The sequence below is a fragment of the Sturnira hondurensis genome, unplaced genomic scaffold (genome assembly GCF_014824575.4).
Source record: "Sturnira hondurensis isolate 20B ecotype Veracruz unplaced genomic scaffold, ASM1482457v3 Scaffold0009178, whole genome shotgun sequence".
NCBI classification, from domain to species: domain Eukaryota; kingdom Metazoa; phylum Chordata; class Mammalia; order Chiroptera; family Phyllostomidae; genus Sturnira; species Sturnira hondurensis.
In genome coordinates this window covers 1,430,281-1,449,703 of record NW_028081809.1, presented here as the reverse complement: position 1 = coordinate 1,449,703, position 19,423 = coordinate 1,430,281, and the positions used below count along the sequence as shown (strand labels likewise).

The 19,423-nt window shown below is 46.5% G+C and overlaps 1 pseudogene; it reads left to right on the top strand.

Moving 5' to 3' along the window:
* Window positions 1-443: 443 nt before the first annotated feature.
* Window positions 444-1,242, top strand: LOC118994155 (calponin-2-like; annotated as a pseudogene).
* Window positions 1,243-19,423: the final 18,181 nt, after the last annotated feature.

Sequence of the window (19,423 nt, the reverse complement as noted above, 5' to 3'; positions counted from 1 at the left end):
CAAGAAAACACTCCTTCCAGTGTGATGCAGAGAGGCCAAAAGTTTGGACACCACTGCCTAGGCCTTGAGGATCAGAAAATGGAATAAGAAAGAATTCATGTAGGCGAAATGCTGGGTGAGTAGAAGAGCTGCCCAGAGGGCGCAGGCAGAAGAGGTGGAGGGGACCGCACAGGTGGGTGCCTGGCCCTGAGATGCATCAGGTGAGGAAGAGGGTGGAAGGCGAGTACACAGAGCGGAGAAGAGCAGAGAAAGTGCCTGCCACCTTGCTGAGGACCTGTGAGCATAACCTTAGACACCGGTTCTAAAGCAAAATAAGTGTGCAGTGAGGGGATTCCAACCGACCTCCGAAGGAGAGGACGCGCGCATCGACAGAGAGCAAGATGAGGTTGATTAGAGACTTAAGAAAATGGGGCAGGTCTGTCCCTCCATCTGCTGCTGCTGGCATGAGCTACACGCCGTTCAATAAGGGGCCCTCACACGGGTTTTCAGACAAGGTCAAGAACCAGCTCCTGTCCAAACATGAACCTCAGAAGGAAGCAGAACTCCGCAGCTGAGTCAAGGGACTCACAGGGCTGTCTATTGGTCTTGACTTCCAGAAAGTTCTAAGGGTTGAAATAATCCTGTGCGCACTCATGAATCAGCTGCAGGTGGGCTCGGTCCCCAAGGTCAACTGCTTCATGCAACATTGGCACCGACTGGAAAACCTCTCTAACTTCATCAAGGCTGTGATCAGCTTGAACTCCGCAAACCTGTTTGAGGCCAATGACCTGTTTGAGAGAGCGGAAACACGACCCACGTGCAGGTGTCCCTTCTGGCTCTGGCAGGGAAGGTTAAGACAAAGGGGCTGCAGAGTGGTGTGGACACTGGCATCAAGTACTCAGGAAAGTAGGAGCAGAACTTTGGTGACACCACCATGAAGGCAGGCCAGTGCATTATCAGGTCCCAGATGTGCACCAAGTGTGCCAGCCAGGTGGGCGTGACTGCCATGGGACCCGATGGCACATCTGTGATGCCAAGCTGGGGACCAACAAGTGCAACAACTCCTCCATGTCTCTGCAGGTGGGTTGCATGCAGGGCATCAACCAGAGCAGCCAGGTCTTTGGCCTGGGCTGCCATATACAACCCCAGTTCTGCCCACAAGGCCCAGGGGCCTAAGGGGCTCCAGGGTCTGCAGGCAACTGCCCAAGCCCAGGGAAGTCCCTGGAGTAACCCCCCTACGGCTGAGAGGAGGCGAGCTACTGAGGCCCCTCTTGGGAGGTGTCTCCCCATACCCTTGCCCCATCTGGGATTTTGAGTTTTTCCTGTGTTCTCATCTTTTTGTTCCATGTATTTAAGTGCTTCCAGCTGAAGGCTTATGAAGGCCAGATCCAGATGTGTGTGAGGTAAGGGTCCCTGCCAGGGCACATCCAGGTAGCAAATGTCCTACAGGCTTAGGAGGGGAAAAACCTGTGCAGGGAAGGAAACTGGCTCTGAATGACTTCCTGTTGCTTCTGCGCCTCTTCTCTTTTCTCTGCTGATCAGTTTGTGGGTTTTATAGCTACAGAAGTTTCAGGCACTTCTAACAAAACAAAGGTAATTTTTTTCTGGCAGAATGGGGTGGGGATGGTGAAAGAAGGTGTTGGGAAGGAAGTCACCTGGGAGAGGACCAGGCCATAGTCCCCAAGTATTTTAGGTATCATGAGAAACTGGATTTACCCAAGACCCCCCCAGTGAGGAAACTGAGGCCCAGACGTAACAATGGAGTTCTGAGTGGCTGGGGCAAAGCCAGACCCCCCACTTCCATGTTTGTACCCTCCCCCAGCCAAGCAGCGTACAGGGACCCCCACCGGAGGCCCTCCCTGTGACCAGCCTGACCCAGAAGCCCCGGGAGCAAGACATAATGTGAAACACCAACTTGGACCAAAGGCAACAGAAACCTCTTTTTAGGGAAGAAAGAAACAAGGGAGGGAAGAAAAGAAGCAGCGTGGGGCAGGCTCTTGAGTCTCGCAGACCATGAGGCAGATTTCAGACAATTTAGAATGTGATGTCCTGACCTACTCAGGCCCAGCGTTGCCATCCCAGGTCCCCATGGTGGGCATTTGCTCCAAGGGAACTCAGTCTTGGGGGCTAAGTACAACTAATCCTCATACGTGGAAACGTAAGGGCCAGCCCTCACTCATGTTTTAAGAATTAGGCTGGCTTCTGATTTCTTGGAGGATGCCATTGCAGTCAACAGCGACTGAGTGAGGACCTTCTCAGTGTCAGCACTGTTTTTGGCATGCAGAATGAGGCAGGCTTTCCAGAGGGCCAGAATTCATCGAGCTAGTAAACAACAGACAATTTTCAGTTAAGAAAGCTCCATGAGAAATGATCAAGAGGACATAAGAAGTGACATAGTGAGAAAGGGGCTTCTGGTGACGGCTTGTCAGGGAGGGGCCCTCTGGGAGAAGATCCTGTGACTCAGTCCCTCAGGAAGAGGTGTTCCGAGTGGAGCAAACAGAGAGCACAGAGGCCCTGGCCTCTGTCTGAGGAATGGCGTGGAGGACACCGAGACCCTGAACTGCAGGAAAGACGGAGCTGGGGCTGGGTGCGCCAGGGTGGGCCATGCTGTGGAGGAGAGTGCTGTAGGTACAGGCCTGAAGTGCCCTCAGCATGGCTTACAAAGCTCCTCCAGGCCAGCGAGAAGGCTTCACAGAGGCTGCAGCCAAGGCAGTCTCCGGCTTGGACCAGGGAGTTGGGGGGAGAGGGAGAAAATGGACAGTTGGGCAACATCTTTGGAGACTCCATGGGCTTTGGTGTGAAGCTAATAAAAAGGAGATCAAGCTGCTGAATGGGTGTCCGCAGACCCATGGTTCAAGTGGGAAAGGAGCCTTCTGGCTTGACCCTCAGCTCCATTTTCTAGAATTCCAGCCACCTTCCTTTCCCACCATCCTTCCTGGCATTGGTCCCAGGCTCTGCTCCTGCTGTTCCAGGGATAGGCTCTCTCGTCTGTGCTATGACTGTTGATCAGGCCGCAGCCAGGAAAACAAACCTGTGTGATTGTTTTTCTTTGCTGGATGCCTTAGCAGACAGAACCCAGAAGTGGGAGCTAAGAACTGCCTTTCCTTCTGGCCCCACCTGGGGGGCTTCTGAGCCAAGGGTTTCAAGGTTTTGAGGCCGGTGTTTTGTCTTGATGTCAGCTTATTAATAACCAGTGCTGTGGCTGGACCAACCCTTGTATTCCTTATTACAATTGCAAGACACCCTTCAGCAATAACCACCAGGAAATTTTGAAAGATACAGGTTTATTACTTACAAGGCCTGAGATCACGTAACATACTTGTGGCCATGCAGTGAGGTCACAGGGTGAGGGAGGCCTGGAGTTCTGCTTGTAGTGGGGTGGAGAGTTGGGGCTTAGGGTTTCTTGGGCTCACTATTGGTAAATTTAAAACATAATAGCACTTAGTGCAAGGTATCTTGAGGAGGTGGCAATCACCAAACCAATGAACAGTGACACCAAAGGAGGACATTGGAGAAAGAAAAAGATGGCTAAAGTAACGCATCTTGCAGGACAACATTAAAGATTGGTCTATTGATCTAAGATGATTATTTTATAAAAGACTTTCTTGCCTACAAGATGCAACTCTGTCCAATTGTATATAACTACAAATAGTTTTCTGTTTTACTTTGTCTTTTGCTATCTATATTATGACTCAGTGCACTATAGATCTGTGTTTATAGAAATTTTATTTTTATGATTTCAGGTTAAGCCTCAAATAAATGTTTCTTTATCTGAAAAGAAATAAAACATAAGAGTAGGCATTTAGGAATTCCGGTCAAGACGGCAGCACAAGCAGTCATGGTGTGCCTCATCCCACAGCCACATCAAAATTACAACTAAAATATAACCAACCATCACTCAGAACCAGCAGAAATCAGCCGAATGGAAGTCTGATAACTAAGAAATGGAAGGAACCGCATCCGCTCAGACTGGTAGGAGGGGCACAGATGTGGAGCAGGATGGTTTCTCACGCACAGGTGGTGGATAAAAATTTGGGAGGGATATCTCAGGAATGAGAAGTCACATCCCCACCCCACCCCACCCACCCAGGGTTCCAGTGCCAGAAAGATAAATCCCCACAACTTCTGGCTGCAAAAACCAGTGGGGATGAGTAGGTGGAAGAAAGTGCTGAACCCCAAGCAGTTCCTCTTAAAGAACCCACCCATGGACTCACCTTCTCAGACTCACTCCCTCTGAGCTCCAGCATTGGAGTTGCACCTTGAAAGGCACCAGAAATACACAGGGAGAAACTGAAGTGTCTGGCATCAAGGTGAACATAAGCCATTGTCCCTTTTCTAAACCCTCTCACCACAGAGCTGAAAAGCTTGAACCATATTGGAGACTCTATCAACCTGGCTAATACCTCGGAGATCCCTAGAGACCCTCCCCACTCAACTTACTGTCCCACCCAAGTTGCTTTTCCATACGAATAGCTGGTCTTGGCTCATGCTTCACAACTTCCTAAGTCCTCTCACTAGCAGTAACCAGTTTGGCTTCACCTGAACATCCCCAAGCCCAGCACAAGTAGCAGCCACTGCAGATGCTTTATAACTCAGGCAGGGTGGCCCTGAGCAAAACACAGGTTGGGGCCGAACTTGGCCTGTACCACCCAGGAAACCCCAGAGCCTGGGCACCCAGTGGACAGCTACAGACTAGGTCAGAGCACCACCACCCTGCCCCTGAAAGCTGTCCCTCCTTGGAGGGTGGAAGTTGGTGGTAAGTGGTCATAGCCAATCCCAACAGTTGGCTAGACTGAATAAATCCTTCTCATTGATATGTCAACAGCAACCAAGGCTCAACTACAAGAGGAGGTTGTACTCAGATGACATGAAGGAAGCACTTTGAGTACCCAGCTTGGGTGATAGGGGAGGCTGTGCCACCAGGACACCTACTACATTAGGCCACACTACTAAGACACAGAGCCAAAACAGCTCTACCTAATACATAGAAACAAACACAGGGAGGCTGCCAAAATGTGGAGACCAAGAAACATTGCCAATGCATGAAGCTGAGAATCGAATCAATAATTTGGAACATAAGGAAGCAAAAAACAACCACACAGAACAACAAGAAGAAAAAAGAATCCAAAAAAATGAGGAAAGTAAAAGCAGTCTCTGGTACAACTTCAAGAAGCCCAACATTAGCATGATAGGGGTGCCAGAAGAAGAGAAAGAGCAAGAAATTGGAAATCTGTTTGAAAAAATAATGAAAGAAAACTTTCTTAATTTAGTGAAGGAAATAGACATGCAAATCCAGAAAGCACAGAGATCCCCAAACATATAGATGCAAAGAGGCCTATTCCAAAACACATCATAATTAAAATGCCAAAGGTTAAAGATAAAGAGAGAATCTTAACAGCAGCAAGACAAAAGGAGTTAGCTACCTACAGAGATGTTCCCCTGTAGGTATTCAGGAAATTCAGGGAGCCATAAGACTGTCAACTGACTTCTCAAAAGAAACTTTGCAGTCTAGAAGGGATTGGCAAGGAATATTCAAAGTCAAGAAAAGCAGGGACCTACAGACAAAATTGCTCTACCTAACAAAGCTATCTTTTAGAATTGAGGAGCAGATAATGAGCTTCCTAGACAAGAAAGAACTAAAGCAGTTCATCATCCCCAAACCCTTATTATATGAAATGTTAAAGGGACTCATTTAAGAAAAAGAAGATCAAAATATGAACAGTAAAATGGCAGTAAATACAAATCTACCACCAACTGAATCTAAAAAACAAACTAAGCAAACAAGAAGAACAGAGACAGAAGCATAGATATGGAGAGTGTTTTGATGGTTGCCAGATGGAGGGGAGTGTGGGGGAATGGGTGAAGAAGTGAGGAGAATAAGGAGTACAAATAGAATAGCCATGTGGATGTAAAGTACAGTATAGGAAATGGAGTAGCCAAAGAATTTATACTCCTGACCCATTGACATGCACAATGGTGGGGGGATTGCCTGAGGGACTGGGGCTCCTGAGTGGAGGGGGACAAAAGGGTAAAATCAGGACACCTTTAGTAGCATAACCAATAGAAGATAATTTTTAAAAAGATCAGGAATTTAAAATGTGAGGAAACAAAATAAACAAGTGGCTCAAAGTTCAGTTATTTAAATCCAGTGAGATTTCTAACACAAAGGAGCCTCAATGGCTGGGCTCTTAGCTACTGCTTGGCCAGCAGTGGTTTGCCCCAGATAGCCATCTTTGAAGTGGATGCCTCAGCAATCAAAGCTTAAGTCAGGCACTTGCAGTGCAAAAAAGAAAGAAAGAAAGAATATCAGTGTTTACACTACAATAGCCACCAGACTGGTTCTTGCTTTCCAGCAAAAAAGAATTTAGTGACTATAAAGATTATGACAAAGTGGAAATGATGCAGCAACATGCATACAAAGCAGTCAACAAAAGAAAGCAGTAACTTACTCTTGGCTATATTAATTAACATGAATAGGGTAGCAGATAAAAGCCAGGGAAAACTCAAGAAAACACTGTGATATAGTGATCTTTCTTAAAATTGTAAAAGTTGTAACCACCCACGTGTGTGTGTGCATATCCAGCAGCAGATGTCTTAGCTATAAACAGTCCTCAACCAGTCAGATTTCTTAGGGCAATGCCGAGCTCTAATACCAAACATCACAATACCCATTGTAGAAGTTCGCAGATACTCCCCTGGGTGTCTACAAGTGATTCAGGAAGTCCAGGGAGCCAGTTGTCCTTTGCATACTAAGAACAACAACCACCACGTTAGCCAGTGTGGCTCATTTGATTGGAGCATTATCCCATACACCACAAGGTTGCAAGTTCAATTCTGAGTCTTGGGCACATGTGTAGGTTGCTGGTTTGATCTCCAGTAGGATGTGTATGGGAGGCAAACAACCAATCAATGTCTTTCTGTCTGTTTGCCTGTCTCTCTCTCCCTTCCCCTTCCTCTCTGTTGAGAACCAATGAAAAATATCCTTTGTGACAACAACAACCACCCAGAAAGATTCAGAGTAGATTTACTAAGTCTGTTAGAAATAGCCTGACATTGCCCGCTTTGTGAGCACTGTAAATGCACTCCTTACTCCAAGAGCCAGTCTCAAGTCAGGGGATTTCAGGTTGTCAGTATGGGAATAATGATATTCCCTTCCCAATTTTTAAAATAAATTGTTCTTTTTATTGTGCTGGTTAGTTCCCTACACTGGGGAGGGAGAATCAACTCGCCCCACTCCACAGGGAACTGAGGATGAGGCCTCACCCCAAGGGCCAGCAGGTCTCATCCTATTCATGCAGTCATTGGGGCCATATTACCACACTTTCTCAGGCCCTGGTAGAGACCCTGACCTGGCCACAGAATCTTCTGGGATGTAACCCTGCTGTTCAGTTTTCATTACATCCATTTTCAGAACTCCTTTCTATATATGATAAATGATGCTGCTTTCCATTCACAGCATTGACAGGTGCCCACTTTGAAAAGTATGGCTGTTGTTTTGGGGGAAGACTCAGGAAGAAGATTCAGGAAAGACGGTGGAGCAGGAAGCACCAGGACTCTGTATCCCTGCCTGAATAATAATTACACTGGTAGAATCTGTCTGATGTAACTTTTGGAGAACTCTGGAGTCCATTGAAGACTTGCAACTTCCAAGGGAAGACTTCAATACCCTGTTGCAATAATGGGTAGAATGACAGAAGATAAGTAAATAAACAGAGGGCTTTACGACACAACTAGATCTAGACGACATATACAGAACACTCTATCCAACAACAGCACACACATTCTTCTCCCATGCACGTGGGACATTTTCCAGGATAAAATGTCTGTTAGACCTCAAATGAAGTCTCAGTAAATTTAGAGATTGATATTATGCAAAGTATCTTCTCTTACTACAATGGGATACAGTTAGAAGTCAAAAACAAAAGGAAAACTGAGTAATTCATGACATTCTTTTTAGCAATCACAACATCAAAGAAAAAAATTATAAAGGAAATTCTAAAAACTTGGGGATGAGTGAAAACTTAAACATGATATACCAAAAACTTTGGGGTGCAGGGAAATGAAAGTAGTGCTAAGGGGGAGTTTATAGCTATAAACACTTACATTATAAAACAAAAAAGATCTCAAATCAAGCTTACTTTACAACTTAAAGAACTAGAGAAAGAAGAACAAACTAAACCCAAAACTAGAGAAGGAAAGAAATAATAAAGATTAGAGCAAAGATAAAGAAAATAGAGAGAATAGAAAAAAATTAATGAAATCACAAGTTGGTTCTTCAAAAAGATCAACAAAATTTACAAACTTTTAGCTAGGTGGTCTAGAAAAAAGAGAGAAAGCTCAAATTACTAAAATTTGAAACAAAAGTGGGGAAATTACTATCTACACTACAGAAATAGGATTATGAAAGTATCATGAACAATTGTATGACAATAAATTAGATAATCTAGATTAAATAAACACATTCCTAGAAGCTCAAAATTTACCAAGTCTAAGCTACAAAAAAAATAGACCATTCATAACAAATAGCCCTGGACCTGATGACTTCACTCATGAATTCTACCAAACATTTAAAGAAGAAGTAATCTCAGTCCTTCTCAAATTTTTCAAAATATTGAAGAGGAGTAAACACTTCCAAATCTATTTGATAAGGCCAACATTACTCTTGATACCAAAGACAGGCAAAGACCCTACAAGACAACTATAGACCAATATCACTTATGAAAACTGATGAATTCTTAACAAAACACTAGCAAACAAAATTCAGCAGCATATTAAAAGAATTATGCACAATGACAGTGGGATTTATTTCTGTAATGCAAGGATGGTTCAACGCGTGAAAAATCAATCCATGTAATACATTAAAGGCTGAAGGGTGATGATACCACTATCATCTCAATTGATATTGAAAAAGCATTGGACAAAATTCAACACCATTTCATGATTTTAAAAAAAGTACTAAACAAACTAGAAATAGAAGCAAACTACCTCAACATAATAAGACATATATGAAAAACCCACAGTGAACACCATTCTCAATGGTGAAACAATGAAAGCTTTTCCTTTAAGACCTGGAAAAAGACAAGGATTCCTACTGTCAACACTTCTATTCAACATAGTACTAGAAGTTCTAGCCAGAGCAATTAGGCCAGAAATAGAAATAAACAGCAGTGCCTGGGATTAAGGCAAGATGGTGGGCTTGTGATGGAGCTTTTTAGTGTGTTTGTCATAAATCCACATACTCTCTTCCAAATGGCTATAGCTGCAAAGTAGAGCTTGTTTTGACATCTGATGGCAAGATGGTAGTTTGCTACCATCCTTTTGTGAACATTCTATAATAACACACAAAATTTATCTGTTGGCCAGATCATGTGCATAATTATGAAGAAACACTGGGTCAAGTACTAAAAACCAGATTAGAAGAAAAAGATGAACACTTTGAGCAAGGACCTATTATAGAACTACTTAGCAAAATGTTCTTTATTACTAAGCACCGTTGGTATCCTTGTGGGAAGTATCATAGACGTTGTAAGAAATTGAATCCTCCTAAAAACAGATGAGACTCCTGGTCAAGATAGAAGCATAAGTAAACATGGCTCACCTCCTTACACAACCACATCAAAATTACATCTAAAATATAGACCAACCATCACTCAGAACCAGCAAAAATCAAGTTGAAGGGAAGTCTGACAACCATGGAATTAAAGAAACCACATCCACCCAGACTGATAAGAGGGATGGAGACTTGGAGCAGGCTGGTCCTATATCCACACGTGGTAGATAAAAATTCTGAAGGGATATTTCAAGAATGAGGAGTCCCAACTGCATACTAACCCCTCCAGCCTAAGGTTCTAGTGCCAGGAAGATAAGACCCCACAACTTCTGGCTGAAAAAAAACAGTGAGAATTGAGTGAATGGAAAAAAACTTTTACAGCCCCAAGCAGTTCCTCTTAAAGAACCCACACACAAGGCCCTGGCTGGCGTAGCTCAGTGGACTGAGCACAGGCCTGTGAACCAGAGGATTGTGGTTCGATTCCCAGTGAAGGCACATGCCTGGGTTGCAGACCAGTTCCCATCAGGGGATGCACAAAAGGCAACCATACATTGATGTTTCTCTCCCTCTCTCCTTCTCCTCTAAAGATAAATAAATAAATAAAATCTTTTTTTTTTTAAAAAAAGAACCTACACACAGACTTACTCAGATTCATTCCCTCTGAACTCCAGCACCAGGGTAGCAACTTGAAAGGCACCAGTGATACACATGGAGAAACTGAAGTGTCTGACATCAAGGTGAGAGCTGGGGGACAGAAGATGGGCAGCGATTATTGTCCCTTTTTGAACCCTTGCTTCACAGAGCAACAGAGCCAGCAGGCTAGTACCATATCTGAGACTCCCTCAACTTGGCTAATACTGTTTGCCCCACCATGGAGATCCCTTGAGACTCTGTCCCACCCAAATTATAGTCCCATCCAAGCTGCATTTCTGTATGAATGGTTGGTCTTGGTTCATGCCTCATAACTTCCTAAATCCTCTCTATAGGCAACAGCCAACCTCAGTGAGCCCCTAGCCCCTGTACCTCTTGCTAAGTAGCCACAGGCCTGGCACTAGCAGCAACCAGCCCAGATTCACAGCTTAGCTTTGCCTGGGGATTTCCAAACTCAGCACAAGTAGCAGCCATCTGCAGATTCTTTTATAGCTTAGGCAGGGTGGCCCTGGGAAAAACACAGGTGAGTGCCAACCTTAGCCTGTACCACCTGGGAAATCCCAGAGCCTGTGCACTCAGTGGACAGCTTTAGACCACACTTAAGCCCCACCACCATGCCCTGAACAACCAATCCTCCATGGAGGGCAGACATTGGTGGTCAGTGGTCACAGCCAGTCCTTGCAGCTGACTGGCCTGGGTAAATTCCTCCTATTCACCTGCTAACAGCAGAGAAGTCTCAAATACAAGAGGAGGGTGTACCCAGTCCACATGAAGGACACACCTTGAGTACCCAGCTTGGGTGATAAGGGAAGCTGTGTCACATGACCCTACAGGACACCTACTACATTAGGTATGCTACTAAGACAGGGAGTCATAGCAGCTCTACCTAATTTTTTTTCTACCTTAGAAACAAACACAGGGAGGTTGTCAAAATGAGCAAAGAAACATGACCCAAAGAAAGAACAGATCAAAACCCCAGAAAAAGAACTAAACAAAATGGCTACGAGCAACCTGTCAGATGCAAAGATCAAAACACTGGTTATAAGAATGCTGAAGGAACTTAGTGAGGACCCATTTTTATGCTGACTGGATCATAGAAAAGATCCAGTCAGAAATAAAGAACAATTTACAGGGAAACAACAGTAGAGTGGACGAAGCTGAGAATCAAATCAATGATTTGGAACATAAGGGAGCAAAAAAACAACCACACAGAACAACAAGAAAAAAGAATCCAAGAAAATGAGGAAAGTGAAAGCAGTCTCTGGAACAACTTCAAGAGGCCCAAGATTCCCATTGTAGGGATGCCAGAAGGAAAAGAGAAAGAGCAAGAAATCGGAAACCTATTTGAAAAAATAATGAAAGAAAAGTTCCTTAAGTTGATGAACAAAATAGACATGCAAGTCCAGGAAGCAGAGAGAGTCCCAAACAAGATGGATGCAAAGAGGCCCACTCCAAGACACATCATAATTAAAATGCCAAAGGTTAAAGATAAAGGGAGAATCTTAAAGGCAGCAAGAGAAAAGAAGTTAGGTACTACAGGGGAGTTCCTATAAGACTGTCAACTGATTTCTCAAAATAAACTGCAGTCTAGAAGGGACTGGCAAGGAATATTCAAAGTCAAGAAAAGCAGAGACCTATAGACAAAATTGCTCTACCCAAAAAAACTATCATTTAGAATTGAGATAATGAGCTTCCCAGACAATAAAATACTAAAGCAGTTCACCATCACCAAGCCCTTATTATACAAAATGTTAAAGGGACTTATTTAAAAAAAGAAAATCAAACTATGAACAATAAAATGGCAGTAAATACAAACCACCAATTGAATCTAAAAAACACACTAAGCAAAGAAACAGAACCATGGATACAGACAGTGTTTTGATGGTTGCCAGATGGGAGGGGTAAATGGGGGCATAGACAAAGAGGTAAGGGGATTAGGGAGTACAAATAGGTAGTTACAGAATAGCCATGTGGAGGTAAAGTACAGTATAGGAAATGGAGTAGCTAAACAATTTAGACCATGACCCAAGTTCATGAATAATGGTGGGGAAATTGCCTGAGGGAGCAGAGGGTGCTGGGTGATGGTGGGCAAAGGAAGAAAAATTGGAGCAGCTGTAACAGCATAATAAAATATAAATTAAAATAAATAAAATAAAACACACAAAAATTCAGATGATATTGAGGTTTTCGGTAATCAAAGAAAAATGTTATCCTGTGTTTCATTTGCCATTTGAGAAAATGCAATCAATTGTACTCACCACTATTTTATATAGTAAAATAATAATAACATGTCTTCTCATCCATTAAAAAGAGCAATAAAAAGAAATGTAGACATCCAAATCAGAAAAAATAATAAAGTTATCTCTGTTTGTAGATGATATGATCTTATATGTATAAAACCCTAAAGATCCCACCAAGAAAACTGTTAGAACAAATAAATTCAGCAAAGTAGCAGGATACAAAACCCAGTTGCATTTCTGTCATGCATTTACATCATGAACAATGAATGGTATAAAAAGGAAATTCAAAAACACATTCCATTTACAAAACATCAAGAAGAATAAAATACTTAGTAATTAACTTCACCACGGAGGTCGAAGGTCTCACCCTCATCTCCTCCCAGGGTTTGACCCGCAGACAGGCTGGCACAGTTGCAGAGCGGGCGAGAGGACCCAGCCCCTTCGAGCTGGCAGTGCCAGAGCAAGAGGTGAGAGATTTTCAGAGGCCAGATGGAGCCTGCTGGGCTGAAAGCAGAAGCCCAGTGAACCAGGCCCGCCCCAAGGCAGAGCCCCAGGGGCTACCAGTGGCAATTCTGCTTCTGCCCCCTACCTGTGAGCTGGGCAGGCCTCCACCCACCCCGACAGGTCCGAGAGGTCACTGGAGGGTGACACCTCTAGAACAGGTTGGCTGAGTGACTAAGGTCTGGAGGTGGGCGGCGGCGGGGGTGGGGGGAATACGTCCAGCTGCTGCCCCGGGTGTGCCCCCAGCCCTACATCACGACGTGGTGCCCGCTGATGGCACCGGGAGAGCAACGGGGGTGAACCAAGGAGAAAGCCAGTCCACCGGTGGCTAGGTTTCTACTGAGGCTGAGAGATTTTACTTGCTGATGAAAATTCTGGGACCTTTTAAAAATTATGTTCCTCCCCTAGCTTTACAATGCTGTGAGGACCCCTTTTTAAAAGTTCAAAGTCAAGTAGTAGTGACACACACTTTGCTTTAGTTCTCTGCTGTGGCATTGGCTCTCATGGCCTCCCATCTTCTGGGCTGTAGGAATTCACGGTTGACAACTCCTGCAGTGACCGGAACAGAAACTTCCACTGGCTGAAACGGGAAGGGACAGAAACAGCCTCAGGCCTGGGAGGTGGTGTCTGGGAAACGAGGCGGAGATGCAGGTGTGTGGATGAGAGCCAGAATGTTCTCTAAGGGACTCTGCGTCCATGTAGTGGAGAAAAGTTTTCTTCTGAGAGTGAAGGTATGTGGGAGATCACACACACACATGTGTGTGATGTAATGAACCTGGGAGAGTTTTGTGACAATGTATCAGTCCTGCAATTTACCTAACAGCAGGCACTAGACCCAGAATATCTCATTTAACCCACAGTAGCCCTGTGAAAGCAGGATCATCTCTGCTGTTTATAGACAAGGACACCAAGGCACGAAATCAAGTATTTTGTCTGAAGTTGCACAGTGAATAAATAGCAGAAGGGAGATTTTTAACCTAAGCCTCAAGTTCTCTTTCAATACTTTCAAGGCTCTCCAAGGTCTCTTATTAGATGTCTGTTGTATATTTAACGTGGAACCAGAAAGAGGGGGACGACTGTGACAAAATCAGAGGTGCAGACCTGACTCCATATGTGGCTGTCTTTGTGGAAGGGGATCTGTGGAAGAGAAAGCCAGAGGTCAGCACTCAGAAGGGCCAGCCACCTGAAGGCTGCCCTCCTTCTGTGGGAAGGACACCCAAAGCGAGAGGGTGTAGCAACCGGGAGACTGAGGCAGCAGGAGCATGCAGGAGTGCCACCAGCCAGGGGCCAGCCCCGGGAGGCATACCACCTTATCCCTGGCCTCAGACGTGAAACCCCCTCTGGCCAGCTACACCTCTAGCCTGTCTCTTGGAGGTTGGAACCACGTGAGGTAAGAGGAAAAACGGACGTTTCCAGAAGTGGGGAGCACTGAGAGCCGGGGACTCCTGCCCCCACCCCAGTCTGGCTCTATAGCACACAGGCCTTCTCAGCATGGCAGAACCAAGGGGACTCAGGTTAACAGGCTGGAGCCACGGTGTGCCTTCTTTTAATAGGTTTTCCAATGACAAGTTCTATATTCTACATCCACTATTTAAAGAACAAGTAGCATTTCTCTCCGACCCTCAGGCCCACCTTTCCCTCACTCATCCTCAGTGGGAACCACTGTGAAAAGTGTGGCTTTTCTCTCCTTCCAGTTACTTCATTTACACATTTACAAACTTATGATTTCTGCTAAGAAAAAAAATATGAATTATGCTTTATGTATTGATCTGCAACTTCCTCCTTTCACCTCCTTTCACCTCCTTTCATCTACTGGCCAGCTTCCTATGTCTGCTGCCTTCTCTTACCGGCATGGGATCCCACTGTGTGGACACGGGCCTTGTGTGTCTGGGTGACTTGTCCTGCACCAAGTGGGTGTTGTCACAAGGCCTTCTTGAGAAGGGGTTGTCCTTTCCCATAGAGCGACTCCCTCTGGGCGACGATCAGAGGTGGCGGTGGTGGGGAGAGGATGTTTTATCTCAGGGAACCTGGTGATGCTAAAAATCTGATCTTTAAGGGTTTTAGAAGAGACGATGGATTTGAGAGGTGATGTTTCTGGGAGGTGACCCTTTGGGAAAATGTGGTTTGGGAGGTCTTGGCTCTGGGAGGAGATGGGTACGCAAGCTGCTGGGGTCTGGGATGTGACAGTTTTGTGAAGTGATGCCGAGGTGGGTGGGGTCTGAGTCATCTTCCACAACACAGTGGCCAGCTCCACACAGTCTGGGCTGCTTCCCAAACCAGCCAGGCTGGCAGGTGAGGGTCCAGGCTTCCTCCCCATGGCCCATGGTTGGCCTCCACCCTCTCTGGTCAGGGTGTCTCTGGCACACCTCTTTGTGCACCTCTCTGGGGCCTCCTGCTCCGTCATCCAGGTGAGGCAGCAGCAAGCTTCCTCCCTTCCTACCAAAGGCTTAGTTAGTTGCTCTGAGTCATAGACCAAGACAGGGGCAGCCAAGAGCTTTTTCCTCTTCCTCTATTAGGCCTCACAATTAAAAAAACAGGCCCATTCATGTTACAGGAATCAGTTCACCCAAAGGACGCACTCTGGTCACAGTGGGCAATTTTAGGGAACCAATAGAACACAGCCCCTGTGGAGCCTGTGGTCCCTTGCTTTCCAGGAGCCTCCCTCATTCCTTCTCTCCATTTCCCCATCCTCTCTCCCGGTCCTCGCTCCTTGCTTCTCCCGCGAACTGGCATCAACAGATGAACGAGCAAGTTCCTACTACTCTCCATGGGAACACTCTATTCTTCTTCTTCTGCACCTAGCTTCTCACTCTGCTTGGTTGAGGTTTTATGGTTTCACTGTGTTTTCTGTATTTCATGCTGATCTGGTCCTCCGGGGTCTCTGGGCTAACTCAGAGACCTCTGGGATGTTCTCTCTGACCCCCTGTATTTTTTGGCTCTGTTTCAAGAGCTTGGCACTAACCAAGCATTGTAAGGACTAAAGAGACACTCGTACCTGCTGGACTTCCCTTCCTTCCCCCAGAAGAGAACTCACACTGGCCTTGGCAAGGGCCTTGATGGCCCCCACCTGGAATGCTTGCAGGTACACTGGCCTCTCCCCCACCGCTAGGCTCCCACACATACCTCCCTTTCCAGCCTGGTTGCCTGCACTCAGACAGCTTGGGCATGGCACTTGGAGGGTGTGTTTGAAGCTGAATGAATAGACGAGTCACTGTGGAAAGAGAAGCTTGGAGAAGTAATGTCTGTCTCTTCATAAGTTCTAAAAGAATTTGCAGGGATGAAAATGGTTGTCTTGATTTGGAAGAATCAAGAGCATTAGCACAATTTTCCCTTGTACGTTTTCTATGTTTTAGAATATTTTTTCCAACTGAAAACAGGAATGCTAAGAAGGATAGATGGGGAGAAAGGGCCCTGACTTTGTCAATGACTGGAGGCAAGTGGCTTTCCTGGAAGGTGGGTTCCTTGTCATTCATGAGGGGTCAATCCCATGGGGCCCCAGGTAGAAGTATAAGTTTGAGAGTGAAAGGCGTGGAGCCCGTCTGTTCCAGGGTGCATCTGCTAAAATCTGATCTTTACTTGGCAATAGCTTCCAGGTCTAAGAAACCTGCTAAGAATGCTGTGTGGCAAAGGCTACCTGAGAGGTAAGTGAAACCTCGAAGGAAGGTACTTCACTTGGGAGCGAGTCAGCCCAAACCCAAACCTGCCTGGACCACATTCCAAGAACCCAAGGACCCAGCCTTGCTCTGTGCCTCTGATGTTTCCTGATGTTTCAGGCAACTTGGGCCAAATTCTCAGTGTGACTCTCTGGGAAGGTCCTGGGCTCTGGTATAGAGGCAGGTGCAGTGGACAGAAGGAGACGGATTACTCTCAGGGCTGAACAGGGAAATGACTAAGCTTGAAGCAGGCTTTACACCCTGTGAATGTTGCCTCTTTTCTCCTGAGCCAGGCTGCTCTTGGCCTTTCCAGGTCTGTCCTGGGAGCCGCCCTGCTCCCCACGGAGATCAAACGCTTTCTGACCTCGGGGACTCACGTATGAGGATGCACGTACGCTGCTCCCTCCACCTGTCGAGCCCTTTCTACCTTCTCCAGCCCCCCTGTCAGCCTCTCTCAAGTCTTCTTCCAGAACTCACTGCCAGTGTCTACTTCCTTCTACACTGGTGTCCCCCACCCAAGTGCCTCCAACTTTTAGTATGGATTTCCTTTGGACTCACAGCCATCCCAGTGTGTGGAGCAGTAACTGATGCTCCTCCGGAAACAGCCAGGGCCTGCAAACACCCAGTGCAGTCTGTTCCTTTCCCAGTTAATCACTGCTCGCTCACCCAAGGGTCACTTTCTCCCACAAGGACCCCCAACCCAGGCCCTTTTAGTTGATGTTCTTGGGGCTCCCTGCTCTCTCCTTCTAGTACCAAACCTCATTCCACATTTATTATGTGGATGCCTGGTTGATCCCTGTCTCCTGCAATTCATGGTAAGGTTCACTTAGGGATCAAAGTCAGGGATCACTCCCACCCTACTCCCATGCTACACCTGCTGCCTGGTGATCACTGAGCTGATACTGATGGGAGGACTGCAGGGTTCTCTACCAGTGTACCTCTTCAGTGCTCCCAACAGATGCTCAGAAATGCAGCGCTGTCCCCACCTGGACCTTGGTGTAGAGTGACTGGCCCATGCCTCACTGCTCAGCATTTGAGAGAGCAGGAAAATGTTAGTGCAGGCCCCGTTCCGGTGTCTACGGACTCTGTACGTGGTGGAACTCACCCAAGGGAGCCAGGACTCGCAGACCCTCCACCCTCTTTCCTTGTCCCTGAGATAACCAGACAATGCCAGCCCCTGTTGCACGCTCGGAATCTCAGAGCTTGGCAATGACCCTCTCAGGTGGCGGTGGGGGAGTGAGTGCCTAACTGCCCTGACACCAGGAAACATGAGCCCAGAAAAGGTTGGGAAAGAGAGAAAGTCCATGCAATGGCCCATTGTCACTGGAGGGAGCAGGGTACAGGTGCCCCATTGGTCCATCAGGGGACTGCTCTCTGGGGAGCAACTGTCACCTCCAGTTTTCAAGGGTACACATTTTATGCAGTAGACACAGAGGCAGTGGGGACAGTCTGCCTTCTGGAGTCAAAAGGTCCTGTTGCCCCCCCTGTGGCCTGGGCACATCCCCTCTTCACTCTGAGCCTGTACAGTGGGGTGACACCTATTAGGAAGGCTCTGTGGGATTAAATGAGGTCACGTGGACAAAGTGTCCATGGTGCTGCTGGGCACTTAGTGGGCTACAGCCAAGGTGGTTGTGACTGTCATTAACCCATCTGTCCAGCAGGCGCCCTCATTGCTTAATGTGTTGGGTGGAAACCCAGGGCTGTGGCGACTGCGAATCAGGTAAGATCCCTTGGGATAAATGCTGGCCCACAGTAGCTCTCCAGGCTTGGCCTTCACCCAGCTTCCCCAGCCATAAACAGAGATGATTACCTCCAACCTGCTGTTGCTCCTTGTTAGGGTCCAGAGCCCTCTCAGCTGGGCGGAGATACTTCAGGGAACAAGCCCGGTGCCATGCTTGAGATGATCACTCTAGATTGGATTTGGGTGGCTGCCGAGGGTCTGCAGGGAGCATAGCATTTGACTGGCAATTGTCCATCTTAAGCATGGTCTTAAGTACTTGTAGCTTTGGAGGCAGGCACAGAATCACTCGAGTTCAAGGCTGAGCTTCACCTCTCACCAGCCCTGTGGCCTTGGGCAGCTAATTAACTTTTCTGAGCCTCCTTTACATTATCATTAAAATGGGAGTCCTTCTGCTCAGGCTGGCATGGCTCAGTGGATGAAGTGCCAGCCTGAGAACTAAAGGGTCGCCAGTTTGATTCCCAGTCAGGGCACATGCCTGGGTTGTGGGCCAGGTCCTCAGTAGGGGGCGAGTGAGAGGCAACCACATATTGATGTTTCTCTCCCTCTTTTTCTCCCCACTTCTTCTCTCTCTAAAAATAAATAAATAAAATATTTTAAAAAGGGGTTGATGAGAGCTTTGTTTTAAATTAGTGAGTACCAGTAGGGAAAGTGCTATGCAGTTACTGGGTTTTGTTTGTTTGTTTGTTTGTTTTTGTTATTTTGGGGGGATTTCACTGAGGGCTGTGGCTTTCTTTGGCTACCTTGTTTGAGGCGTGTCCCCACTAAAGTCCTTTGGGAGGGAGAAGATGTCCTCCCAGGCCTAACTGACTCAGCGTAAGACCCCTGGGTGGGTGAGGACTTGGGGGAGGCCCTGACAATCTCACAGCCCATGTGCTCATGAAGGCTTATCCTGAGAGAAAGGTCCTGCTCTGGGGACCTGGTAGGAGACGGGGGCAAGGGGCCCTGGGACAATGGTCCTCTGGGTCACAGGCCACCAAAGCCCCAAGGAAGTTCACAGGGGTGCAGTGTGATTTTCTCACCTCAAATGCCTGGTCTCTCTCCAAAAGAGGCCAGAATGGGTACCTCATAGGAAAGGATTTTCGTTTTGGAAAATGTGTTCAGGAATTTA